A 14,280-nucleotide genomic window follows, 5' to 3' on the forward strand; every position below is an offset into this window, starting at 1 on the left:
CCACGCTCCCGGCATCTTCTGGTTCCAGTAATGCTTTGCGCGAAACACTGCTGATGACGTCGCGCTCTCGTGAGAGTGACGTTATCGCCGGTCCTTCTTGCTAAGCATTACTGGAACTGGAAGATGCCGGGCGCATGGTGACAGGAGGGACAGAGTCTGGGGTCCGTCGGAAGGTGAGTATATAACTATTTTTTATTTTAACAGAGACTCTAAAATACCCGATAGAATCGGGCCACCATCTAGTGTATTATACTCCTGTTACACCCGGAGCTGCTGTCACTGTTCTGCTGTTACCTAATGTATTGTACTCCAGTTACTCCCAGAGCTGCAGTCACCATTCTGCTCTTACCTAATGTATTATACTCCTGTTACAGCCAGAGCTGCAGTCATTGTTTAGATCTTACCAAATGTATTGTACTCCAGTTACAACAAGATCTGCAGTCACTGTTCTCCTGTTACCTAATGTACTCCTGTTACACCCAGATCTGCAGTCACTGTTCTGCTGTTACCTAATGTATTGTACTCCAGTTACACCTAGAGCTGTAGTCACTTTTCTGCTCTTACCTAATGTATTGTACACAAGTTATACCCAGAGCTGCAGTCACTGTTCTACTGTTACCTAATGTATTGTACTCCAGTTACACCCAGATCTGCAGTCACTGTTCTGTTGTTACCTAATGTATTGTATATGTACAGGACTGTGTCTGTGTAATGAGCGACGAAGCAGTGATGCCTTTAACGGCTGTAATGTGCCTGTACAATAAGCGATGCGGCCATGTTGTCGCGACGACTAAGCGACTGTCGCTGATTGGTCACGGCTTAACTGCCGCAACCAATCAGCGACGCAGGGTTTCGGTTACAGACAGACATGATAAGACAATTATATATATAGATTGGTGCCATTTTTGGACATTCAGAAAAGACAAAACATCTTAACTTCCAGATTCAATTGTGTCTTTTGATATTGTATATTTCCCTATAGCTAGTCAATGAATGAGAGTTAGGATGCATGAATCACAAATCGAGCACATGATCAGCCATTAAGGAAGGGTTCAAACTACATTTAGCCTCCATTTTCATGATTCCAATGGGAGTTCTATAAGAATCTATGAAAAACATGATGTAGACAGAACGCATGACAAAGTAATTGAATACAATGTCGCAAATTAAGTCTGATGAAATTTTTGGACTATGGGCTCCTTTCCTTTTTCCTACATTATTGTGTCTAGCTACATAGGTGAACACTAACAAGAAAAGAAGGCCAAATCCAGTCCAAAGTTTGCCTCATTGTACTAAATTCTCATTCATGGAAATTCTATAAAGTGCGAGATACATTAGAAAAAACATGTCGTGACTGAATTCTTCATGCAACAGATGAGAGTAATATTCAGTATGCCATCTGGTCATATCACTATCATGGCGCTTAAAATGCCACTGATGAAGAAGAAAGTGGCTTTCAACATCAGCAACTAGTCTAAAAAAAAGGTTGTTAAAAACCACTTGCAGATTCCGTCTCTATGCCCCAGATAGATGAGAAGGAACTCTTCTACAGAAAATACATACTGAGGCCTAGCTCTAGAGACCATCAAACCTGCAAGCACTTCTGCACTCCCTTCTCCACCTGCAAATACAATCAATCTTTGGCCAGAATTCCTAATAAATACAAAATCTCTGAAATATTACACCATTTTACCAGCAAAGATGCAAATAGCCTGTTCAAGGAGGAAGGGAGCAGGGTGTGTACTGCCACCTGTGGGAAGTAACAATCTTAAAAGTTAATATGAACTCTTTAAAGAGCCTTGCCACGTGACTTACGGTAGAATTAGGAACCTTCATTTGCAAACGTGTTTGGGAGGCTTTGCCCCTCGTCAGTGCAAAGCAGGACAATTGGTTGGCTGGGTGACAGGCCTTTCACAGGGTGTGTAATGGATACATATTCCAGTAAGTGGCACTAAACTCTCCACTCTCTTCTTCACTATCTGGAGAGACTATTTGTGTATTTAATTTCCCATGGGAGCATCGCATGGCCTGTTAGTGTCCCGTTACACTAAATGACGCACCAGCGATCCCGACAATGATACGACCTGGTCAAGATCGCTGGTGCGTCGCTACATGATCGCTGGTGAACTCTCAAACAGGAAGACTCACCAGCGATCAGGACCAGCGAGGACGCAGGTATCCAGGGTAAAAGCGGGTAACTAAGCGCGCGCGTCGCTTAGTTACCCGCTATTTACCCTGGATACCAGCTCCCAGCATCTGCTTACAGCGCTGGGAGCTCGCTGATCGTTGGTCTCCCGCTGCCACACGCAGCGATGTGTGCTGGCCAGCGGGTGACTAACGATCAAAAAATGGCCCAGGACATTCCTGCACGATCAGCGATACCCGGCGGGGTGGCGGTCGCTGATGCGTGCCAACAGCGAGATCGCTGGCGAGATCGCTGTTGCATCACAAAATCGGTGACGCATCAGCGATCTCGCCAGCGATCTCGCTTAGTGTGAAGTACCCCTTAATCTCTATGCCTACTTGGCACACTCCACAAGGAGAAACATAGAAGGCAGTAATGACCCTATGACAGCTCTGCAGAAAGACTTTCTTATCACTGTCTCTGTCTGAGACCACACAGACTCATCAAATCAAAGGTGATTATACATGCTCTTTCCAGAATAAAATGCAGTCCATGTCAGCTTATTACTTTATAGAGGATGTGGGATGTAGATTTAACCACGTGGAATATGACCAAGTGGATGACTGTGGGTAATCCGTAATTGTCCAAGACGGGAATAACTCTCTAATGCAGTCGCAAAACCAGTTGAGCGTCTATTCAGCGCTTTCAATAGATAAATAACATATATCACATTACACCGGCTGATTAGGCTGGTGTTTTTCTATTGCGGCCAGGTATTACGTAGACCTCTGTAGTGCAATATACTGCACACAATATACAATGCATTTCGTTCTATGGTGATTTTTTTGTCAATAGGTTCGCAGCCTATTGTTGCTAAATGTGGCACAAGTATATCATCTACTTTCTAAAGTATATTCTACAGGTATGCAAATCAAATCTCAGCTTTTAGAACTGGATGTCCTACCTAATAGTTGAGGACATGCATATATGTTTTACTCTTGAGTAGAGTTGAGCGAAACGGGTCGAAAAAATTCAAAAGTCGCCGACTTTTGTCAAAGTCGGGTTTCATGAAACGAAACCCGACCCTAGGATGAGGTCGGCCACGAGGTCGGCGACTTACGCGCCAAAGTCGCGTTTCAAAAGTTTGTTTTGCGCTCTTTTTCAGCCAATCAGGATCCACGGACACTGTGGGCAACGTGATGACATAGGCACGGGTCACCTCCATCTTTCAGAAGGGCATGCAAGTGATTGGCTTGCTTTGGTGGGCGTCACAGGGGGTATAAAAGGGCGTGCACGCCGACCGCCATCTTACTTCTGCCGATCTCAGTATAGGGAGAGGTTGCTGCTGATTCTGTAGGGAGAGCGTTAGGCAGGGAAGAAGACCAAAAAACTGCTTCTGCTGCTAGCGATTTGGCCTGCACAACACACCAGTCACTGTGTGTGCAGTGCAAGGGGAGGCTATATAGTGGTGTATCAGTGGTGTTGGTTGTTGGGCTGCCTTCTAAGGCTTCCTGACAGGCTGGCATTGCTGTTTACCCACTGCTCCACAAACTGCTTTTTTTAAAAGCAATCCAATCTCCCTTATCCTCTAGTCACTTTGGTCACAGCTGTGCCATCGAGCCTGTCACATAGCGCTCAGATATTCATTGGGCCTCAAACTGCTTTTTTAAAAGCAATCCCAATTTTTTTTTTTTGTCCTGCTGAGAAGAAAAAAAAACTGCTTCTGCTGCTGATAGCAATTTGGCCTGCACAACACACCAGTCACTGTGTGCAGTGCAAGGGGAGGCTATATAGTGGTGTATCAGTGGTGTTGGTTGTTGGGCTGCCTTTTAAGGCTTCCTGACAGGCTGGCATTGCAGTTTACCCACTGCTCCGCAAACTGCTTTTTTAAAAGCAATCCAATCTCCCTTATCCTCTAGTCACTTAGGTCACAGCTGTGCCATCGAGCCTGTCACATAGCGCTCAGATATCAGTGGGCCTCACACAATCCAAAAGTGTCCAGTGTCCAAAAGTGTGTGCAGAGATTCAAAATCTCACTTATCCTCTAGTCACTTAGGTCACAGCTGTGCCATCAAGCCTGTCACATAGCGCTCAGATATCAGTGGGCCTCACACAATCCAAAAGTGTCCAGTGTCCAAAAGTGTGTGCAGAGATTCAAAATCTCACTTATCCTCTAGTCACTTAGGTCACAGCTGTGCCATCGAGCCTGTCACATAGCGCTCAGATATTCATTGGGCCTCACACAATCCAAAAGTGTCCAGTGTCCAAAAGTGTGTGCAGAGATTCAAAATCTCACTTATCCTCTAGTCACTTAGGTCACAGCTGTGCCATCAAGCCTGTCACATAGCGCTCAGATATCAGTGGGCCTCACACAATCCAAAAGTGTCCAGTGTCCAAAAGTGTGTGCAGAGATTCAAAATCTCACTTATCCTCTAGTCACTTAGGTCACAGCTGTGCCATCGAGCCTGTCACATAGCGCTCAGATATTCATTGGGCCTCACACAATCCAAAAGTGTCCAGTGTCCAAAAGTGTGTGCAGAGATTCAAAATCTCACTTATCCTCTAGTCACTTAGGTCACAGCTGTGCCATCAAGCCTGTCACATAGCGCTCAGATATCAGTGGGCCTCACACAATCCAAAAGTGTCCAGTGTCCAAAAGTGTGTGCAGATATTCAAAATCTCAATTATCCTCTAGTCACTTAGGTCACAGCTGTGCCATCGAGCCTGTCACATAGCGCTCAGATATTCATTGGGCCTCACACAATCCAAAAGTGTCCAGTGTCCAAAAGTGTGTGCAGAGATTCAAAATCTCACTTATCCTCTAGTCACTTAGGTCACAGCTGTGCCATCAAGCCTGTCACATAGCGCTCAGATATCAGTGGGCCTCACACAATCCAAAAGTGTCCAGTGTCCAAAAGTGTGTGCAGAAATTCAAAATCTCCCCTGTCCTATAGACACCTTGTACCTTGTTTTACATACTATATAGTTTGTTGGATTTTGTCTACATTTCTACCAAAAATGAGGAAGGCTGGTGGAAGAGGCCGTGGAATTGGGCGGGGGTTGGCAGCTGGTAATGATGGTGTTGGTGGTGGATCTGATGGTAGTGGCAAGAGCAAAATAGGACCGAATGCAGGAGGTGTTGAGCCTGAGTCATCGTCTGGCTACATAAGGCCTCGAACGCTTAGTTTTCTAGGAGTTGGCAAACCGCTTTTAAAGCCAGAGCATCAGGAAAAAGTTTTGTCTTACATTGCTGACTCAGCCTCCAGCTCTATCGCCTCCTCTTCTTCAGTTGTAAAAAATAAAAGCACTGAGTCGTCATTGGAGGCTCATGTTCATGAACCACACCTTTCCTTGTGTCCTTCACCCCAACCAAGATTGAAGGATGATGCAGGCCATACTACTGATTACTCCATGGAGCTGTTTTCACATACCATGCCTGGATTATCAAGTGAAATGGTGAATTACCCAGGCGAAGATGAATCTGACATGGAGTGCACTGATGCACAGCCGCTGATGGATGATTCTGCTGGTACATTCACTCAGAGCACTACATTGTCCTCGCAGTGTACAGAGCCAGATTCTGACCCTGATGAGACTCAGGTGCCCCTTCCCGCACACTATACCACCATACACGGTGACACAGAGGAAGGTGCACATGACATAGAAGAGGAGGTGATGGATGACCCAGATGTTGACCCAGATTGGCATCCATTGGGGGAAGAGGGTGCTGCTTCCAATAGCTCAGATGAGGAGCATCCACAGCAGACATCGACATCGCAACAGCTGTTATCTGGCAGGCCCGGAGCACTCCAAAGACAGGTTCCAAACATCAAAAGAGTTGCTGGACAGCTTGTCCAGAGGGTCAAAAGATCACAGCGTGCTAGGCCGCAAAATGTCTGCCAAAGTAGGAAGAGTGCAGTGTGGCACTTTTTTGAACAAAATCCTCATGATCAGGCCAAGGTTATCTGTAAGAAGTGCGCAAAGACCTTTAGCCGAGGGAAAAATCTGAAAAATTTGAATACCAGTTGCATGCTTAGACATTTAACCAGCATGCACTTGCAAGCGTGGACACAACACCAAACCTCAAGTACCACATGTGCAACTGATCACAACGAAGGTAGTCATCAACGCTACATTGTTTCCCCCACTGTAAGCCCACCGGTTAGCACAGCAGCAAATGTTGAGGTGTCGTTGCAAGGCCTCAGCAGTCAGGGAATCCCACTGTTATATCAACGAAAGACTGATTCTAGGCCATCAGAAAGAACACCAACTCCATCACCATCATCAACCCTCTCTCAGTCCGCCCTGTCCACCGCTACTTCCACCATATGCAGCTCTCAAGTCCAGCTCACCCTCCCAGACACTATGAGTAGGTCAAGAAAGTACTCAGTCTCTCATCCGCGTACACTGGGTTTGAACGCCCACATTGCCAAACTAATCTCATTTGAGATGATGCCCTTTCGGTTGGTGGAAAGCACAGCTTTCCGCGAACTCATGGCCTATGCAGTACCACGCTATGACCTACCCAGTCGCCACTTCTTCTCTCGCAAAGCCATCCCAGCCCTCCACCATCATGTGAAAGACCGCATTGTCCATGCACTCAAGCAGTCAGTGAGCGGAAAGGTGCACCTCACAACTGATGCATGGTCCAGTCGGCATGGCCAGGGCCGTTACGTGTCCATCACTGCGCACTGGGTTAATGTGGTGGATGCAGGGTCCACAGGGGACAGCGGTGGTGGGACAGTGCTGCCTAGCCCACGGTATAGAAAACAGTTGGCTGTAGGCGTTCCACCCTCCTCCTCCTCCTCCAGAAGCGAAAGCTCGTCCACAGAGCGCAGTTGTACGAGCACTCCATCTGCAGCTGCCACTGTTGCACATGAGGTGTCCCCCTATCGAGCAGCTAGTGGAAAGCGTCAGCAGGCTGTGTTGCAGATGATGTGTTTGGGCAACAGACACACCGCCGAGGTGCTGGCCGAGTACTTGAAACGACAAACTGAGTCATGGCTGGGCAGTGTACATCTTGAGGCAGGCAAGGTAGTTAGTGATAACGGCCGTAATTTTGTGGCAGCCATAGCCCTTTCAAAACTCAGCCACATACCTTGCTTGGCTCACACCTTGAACCTGGTGGTGCAGTGCTTCCTCAAAAATTATCCGGAGTTAACAGCCCTGCTCCATAAGGTGCGAAGACTGTGCGCGCACATCCGCCGGTCGCCTGTACACTCCATTCGTATGCAGAAGCTGCAGCGATTGCTCCATCTTCCCAACCTCCGCCTCATTATCGACATTGCAACAAGGTGGAACTCCACCCTGCACATGGTTGAGCGGCTGTGCGAGCAGAGGCAGGCCATAATGCATTTGTGGGAGGATACATGGCCAGGCACTTTGAGAGCAGACATGGAGTTGACAGGTGTGCAGTGGTCGAAGCTGAAAGACCTCTGTAAAGTCCTTCAGTGTTTTGAGGAATGCACACGGCTGGTAAGCGCAGACGACGCCATCCTAAGCATGAGCATCCCACTTATGCATCTGCTCATGCAAACTTTGAAGCACCTTAAGGAGCAGGCGTCTGCAGCCAATGTTGATGAGGAGGAAGAGGAGGAGGGAATCCTTGATGACATTCAGCCATTGTCTGCTCAGGGACCTCTCCTGGACGAGGTGGAGGAAGAAGAGGAGGAGAAGGATGATGGGGATGATTACTTAGGGGAGGAGGATGCATCTCGTGGGGCAAGTGAAAATGTTGGCGTGGCAAGGTCTGGTACAGGGTTTGTGCGTGACTGGAGGGATGTGGATTTGCCAGAAAGTGCTCCTCCAACCAGCACTCGCAGTGCATCATTGACACCGGGAACATTGGCCCACATGTCAGATTATGCCTTGCGGATCCTAAAAAGGGACCCCCGCATTGCCAAAATGATGAACGATGACGACTACTGGTAGGCCAGCATCCTGGATCCACGCTATAAAGGCAAATTACAAAACATCATGCCACAGGAGAACCTTGACCTAATATTGGCTAATAAACAAGCAACTCTGGTAAATCGGTTGCTTGAGGCATTCCCAGCACACAGCAGCGGTGATGGTTCTCACACGAGCCGTACGGGCCGGGGGCAGCTTGGCAGAGGTGTTCGTGGTGCACACAGCAGAAGTGGCGTTGGAGACAGGGGTTTCATGACAATGTTGTGGACTGATTTTTCAAATACCGCTCACACAACTGGTAATACTGCATCGATGGAAAGTGACAGGAGACAGCAGTTGTCAACCATGGTTACAAACTACTCTTCCTCCCATATCGATGTTCTCCCACACAGGTCATTCCCCTTTGACTATTGGGCCGCTAAACTGGACACCTGGCCTGAATTGGCACAATATGCCTTACAGGAGCTCGCTTGCCCAGCTGCAAGTGTGCTATCGGAAAGAGTCTTCAGTGCAGCTGGATCAATCCTGACAGAAAAAAGGACCCGTCTGTCAACCCAAAATGTGGATGATCTAACCTTCATTAAAATGAACCATGCATGGGTTTCCAAGGATTTTGTCCCACCTTCCCCTGATGACACATAGGGTGACAGAAAAATGGCTTGCTTTGGTCCACCTCTTCCTGGAACTTGACCTATTTCGCCTTTTGCATCAGCTGAATGTCCAACATCAACATATGCCACTTTTTAAAACTCCCTAACTGTGCTGCCTCCCCCCCCATGGCCGGGGTCACCACCTAGCGCACGACACCGTGCGAGTGCCGTTGCCCTGGACAGGTGGGTAGGCTGACTCTTGGGCGCGGGCACTGGCACAGGGTCCCTCATAGTGCAATCAAGTGTCTCTGACGGTGGTGGTGCACACCCGCCGTCAGACACACCGCTGTACTATGAGGGGCCCAGTGCCAGTACCGACGCCCACGAGTGGGCCCCCCTTGCTTGGGCAGGGCCCCAGCATTTGCAATCTTTACCTCTCCCTGCTCCTCCGCTGTGTTATCTGGGCCGTCAAATCCATACTGTGCCTGACACCGTCTGAGCCTGCCTCCTGAGACATATATTTTGAATGTGTACGCTATCCATACATGTTATCCGGGGATACGGTACCCTTTCTAACCTTTGTGCAATCACGTGCAATCCATACTGGGCCTAACACCGTCTGAGCCTGCCTCCTGAGACATATATTTTGAATGTGTACGCTATCCATACATGTTATCCGGGGATACGGTACCCTTTCTAACCTTTGTGCAATCACGTGCAATCCATACTGGGCCTAACACCGTCTGAGCCTGCCTCCTGAGACATATATTTTGAATGTGTACGCTATCCATACATGTTATCTGGGGATACGGTACCCTTTCTAACCTTTGTGCAATCACGTGCAATCCATACTGGGCCTAACACCGTCTGAGCCTGCCTCCTGAGAAATATATATTTTGAATGTGTACGCTATCCATACATGTTATCCGAGGATACAGTACCCTTTCTAACCTTTGTGCAATCACGTGCAATCCATACTGGGCCTAACACCGTCTGAGCCTGCCTCCTGAGACATATATTTTGAATGTGTACGCTATCCATACATGTTATCCGGGGATACGGTACCCTTTCTAACCTTTGTGCAATCACGTGCAATCCATACTGCGCCTAACACCGTCTGAGCCTGCCTCCTGAGACATATATTTTGAATGTGTACGCTATCCATACATGTTATCTGGGGATACGGTACCCTTTCTAACCTTTGTGCAATCACGTGCAATCCATACTGGGCCTAACACCGTCTGAGCCTGCCTCCTGAGACATATATTTTGAATGTGTACGCTATCCATACATGTTATCCGGGGATACGGTACCCTTTCTAACCTTTGTGCAATCACGTGCAATCCATACTGGGCCTAACACCGTCTGAGCCTGCCTCCTGAGACATATATTTTGAATGTGTACGCTATCCATACATGTTATCCGGGGATACGGTACCCTTTCTAACCTTTGTGTAATCCATACTGGGCGTGAGAACGGCTGGCGAGCTGTTAAGCAAGCTACAGCACCTGTGGTTTGCACACGTAAGTTTTTCATTTTTTCAGGAATGACGGTTAGGCCTAATTCCGGAACTACAGTTGACCTGCACTTACTGGGAAATCATTGTTCGCGGGTAATAATTGTAATCAGTGATCCCCATCACTAACGTTGTTCAGCGGGTTATCTGCACCTGTAAGCGACAAACGCTGGCCTTTTCAGTGTAGCGCACATGCAGCCACGGACATGTAAGGGCATGACACACCAGTTATTGGCCAATCTCATGTTCCAGAGCCTCACGTGTCCCTCTAGTAAGCCGGACTCGGACCGCGGGGCATGACGGAGTCTCGTTCGTTAACGGAATTAAGCTTGCAATGTGTGCATCTGTTCTGTAGCTGGCATGGTTGAGGTTTCCCAGGTGGAGTCGAATTTAACCGTAGGCTCCACTCTTGGTGGTGCCCTTCTGGACATTCCTTTAAGGTTCAGCTTTGCAACCATACTGCCCACGTAAAACAAACACTTTGCCTTCATGAACGCTGTTTGGAGGGTCATGACTCGTGGGAATAACGCCGCCCAAACAGTTAACCTGCTAGAGAGATCGTTCGTTGCTCCCAAGCATGACATCACACTCCCTAGGAAGAAGGTAATGCCACTGTGGCGACCGTACTCCTGGGGGCGACACAAGTGCACTGATGCCCAGCCACTGCTCGATGAATCTGCTGGTACATTGACCCAGACCACTACATTCCCCTCGCACGCTACACGGCCTGAATCTGACCCTGATGAAACTCAGGTTACCCTTCCCATATACAGTTCCATCTTACACGGTGACAAAGAGGAAGCTGCAGATGAAAGTGCAGGTTCGGCCCACCCGCCATCAGACACACCACCGTACTATCAGAGGCCCTGTGCCAGTGCCGTCGCCAACGAGTGTGCCCCCCCTGCTTGCTCAGGATCACAGCACTTGCAAGGTTGAAATACTGTGCAGTGAGATGGAAGATGGGGACGACGAGGAGTCCAGACTAGTACAGGGATTCCCTAGCGAGGAGACTTATTTCATTGTTTTCAATGTTGGGACAGCAATTTTTGGGGAGCACTATACTCTGGAGAATGATAGATGGGGCCCACCATACACTGGAACATTCCAAAGGTGGACATCAGACACTGGAGCAGCATTCACAGGGCCCATTATACACTAGAGCATTAGAAATGGGGCCCATTATGTTTGGAGCATTATTTGGGCCCATAAGACAGTGGAGCTTCATCCATGGGGACCAACATATACTGTAGCATTATGTGGAGCTTCTCATCATATACTGTTTCAAACATTATATGGGACCAATGATTCTGTATGGAGAAATAGATGGGCCTTGTCATGAGATGCAAAAAGTGAAGTATTTTTCATTGTACTATACCGCTATTTCTCTGCCGTATCGGAGCATGATGAGTTGTGGTATGTGTTAAAGGGGCGCTCTTTCGCCCAGGGCACATGAAAACCTGCAGCCAGCCCTCCCCCCCACAACTTTAGCCAAATAACCCCCATTTTTCAGTGCGTAACTTGTATTATGAAGTTAATTAAGGTTGACAAGCTTAAGTAAGAAGAATTGATGCTTTTGGCATTCAAATGGGCACTGTAGGTGTGTTTCCTGTCCTCCTCTCACTGCCGACTTTTATTCCCCATTGACTTACATTGGGTTTCGTGTTTCGGGACGACCCCGACTTTTCCCTATAATCGGACGATCTTGCTCGACCCGACTTTTGGAAAAGTCGGGTTTCACGAAACGAAACTCGACCCTAAAAAACCAAAAGTCGCTCAACTCTACTCTTGAGCACTCTGGTACAGAAATACACAAGTTTACAGAATTCACAAAAATGGTAGTTTTGCACATTTGCACTAGTGATATAATAGAATTACCCTGAATTAACATACATGAAAGTGGTCTCTACCTTGAGTATGAATAAATTATGGCGTTAAAAAAAAAAAGAGCGCACTTCTAGGAAAATTAGGCTGAGACGCCAGAAAATATTGCCTAAATATTCCCTCATCATGTCCATGTTCTGTTAGTTCACACTTTTCCTTCCTATTGAGTGCAGTGAACCTTATAGAGAGACGCAGAACATAGGAATTGCATATGTTACATTAACAAAAGAAACAATATACATTTCTACTTTTAGGACAAAAGTCCTAGCAGGTTCCTACTTAGATATTCCCAATTGCCTAGTATGCAAAAAGCGTGTTTCACCCATACTCTACATGAACAACTATTATTAAAATTAAAAATTGGTCTATCATTTGTGGAAACTGATGCAACATCGTTTTTCATCATATTTCAAAAATATATGTACAAGGTCGGACAAAATTTAAAATCCTATACTTTACCACCAATATGAAATTCAGTTCAGGTGATTCCAATGTTTCTGGTGGTTTACAGTTTCTAACGCCAAAACCATACATTGCTATATACTGTATAATGCCATCAATGAACATTTGTATGCATTGGCACTAGAGATGAGCGACTTTGCCTTTTTTCGGCTCGAGTCAGGTTTCATGAAACGCGACTTTCGCAAAAGTCGGGTCGAACGCAATCGGCCGATTATCGTGAAAAGTCGAAGGCCGACTGAAACACGAAACCCAATGCAAGTCAATGGGGAAGAAAAGTCGGCAGTGAGTGGAGGACAGGAAACACACCTACAGTGCCCATTTTAATGCCAAAAACATCAATTCTTATTACTTAAGCTTGTCAACCTTAATTTACTTTATAATAATAGTTACGCATTGAAAACTGGGGGTTATTTGGCTAAAGTTGTGGGGGGGGTAGGGCTGACTCCAGGTTTTCGTGGGCCCAGGGCCAAAGAGTGTCAGTGGGCTCCTTTAACACATGCCACAATTCATGATTCTCTGATACGGCAGAGAAATAGAGGTATAGTACAATAAAAAATACTTCACTTCTTACATCTCATGACTGATATCCATTTTAACTTCTCCAATAGCTCCAAAAACAGACAGTATATTACTCCATACAGTATTATGGCCACCGCATAGTGCGCTATACAGAGTAATGAGGCCCATATAATTCTCCATACAGAATCATTGGTCCCATATAATGTTCAATACAGTATATGATGAGCTCCACATAATGCTACAGTATATGTTAGTCCCCATGGATGAAGCTCCACTGTCTTATGGGCCCAAATAATGCTCCATATATAATGGGCCCCATTTCTAATGCTCCAGTGTATAATGGGCCTGTAAATGCTGCTCCAGTGTCTGATGTCCACCTTTGCAATGGTCCAGTGTATGGTGGGCCCCATATATCATTCTCCAGAGTATAGTGCTCCCCAAAAATTGCTCCCAACCTTTAAAACAATTAAATAATTCTCCTCGCTAGGGAATCCCTGTACTAGTCTGGACTCCTCGTCGTCCCCATCTTCCATCTCTCTGCACTTGGACTGTTTAGGCAGAGGGCGTACAGACGTGATGTCATCGCCCTCTCTGACCAGATTGTCACTGTCAGGAAACGCGGAAGACGTCACGGCGGTGGAGCAGGGAGAGGTAAGTATTTCAACTTGGCAAGTGCTGTGATCGTGAGCAAGCAGGGGGGGCCCACTCGTTGGCGACGGCACTGGCACAGGGCCCCTCATAGTATGGCGGTGTGTCTAACGACGGGTGGGCCCTCCCACTGTCAGAGACACTTTTGCATACTACGAGGGGCCCTGTGCCAGTGCCGTCGCCCATGAGTATGCCCCCCCCACCTGCTCAAGGAACCTGCACTTTCATCTGCACCTTCCTCTTTGTCACCATGTAAGGTGGTATAGTATGCTTGACGAGGAACCTGAGTTTCATCAGGGTCAGATTCTGGCTGTGTAGAGTGCAAGGGGAATGTAGTGGTCTGGGTCAATGCACCAGCAGAATCATCTAGCAGTGGCTGGGCATCAGTGCACTTGTGGCGCCCCCAGGAGTACGGTCGCCACAGTGGCATTACCTTCCTCCTAGGGAGTGTGATGTCATGCTTGGGATCAACGAAGGATCTCTCTAGCAGTTAAACCAACACACAACACAGTTCCCACTCCAGGCCAGCAGGGAGAACTCTGAACCTGACTGCTGAGGAGCTGCTCTCTGTGGTCGGGAGGAGGGAAGTTAGGGCAGTCTGTGAAGGGAAGGGGAAGTGTGTGGACGTG

General features: G+C 47.4%; 1 long non-coding RNA gene across 2 annotated transcripts in view; it reads left to right on the forward strand.

Annotated features, from left to right (window-relative positions):
• The window catches only part of LOC141078348 (uncharacterized), a 52,078-nt gene that overhangs the window by 11,235 nt on the left and 26,563 nt on the right, over window positions 1–14,280 (forward strand). The gene's annotated exons all lie outside the window — the stretch shown is intronic.

The sequence above is a fragment of the Dendrobates tinctorius genome, unplaced genomic scaffold (assembly GCF_039654945.1).
Source record: "Dendrobates tinctorius isolate UK_male_01 unplaced genomic scaffold, ASM3965494v1 ptg000016l, whole genome shotgun sequence".
In the NCBI taxonomy this organism is placed as follows: domain Eukaryota; kingdom Metazoa; phylum Chordata; class Amphibia; order Anura; family Dendrobatidae; genus Dendrobates; species Dendrobates tinctorius.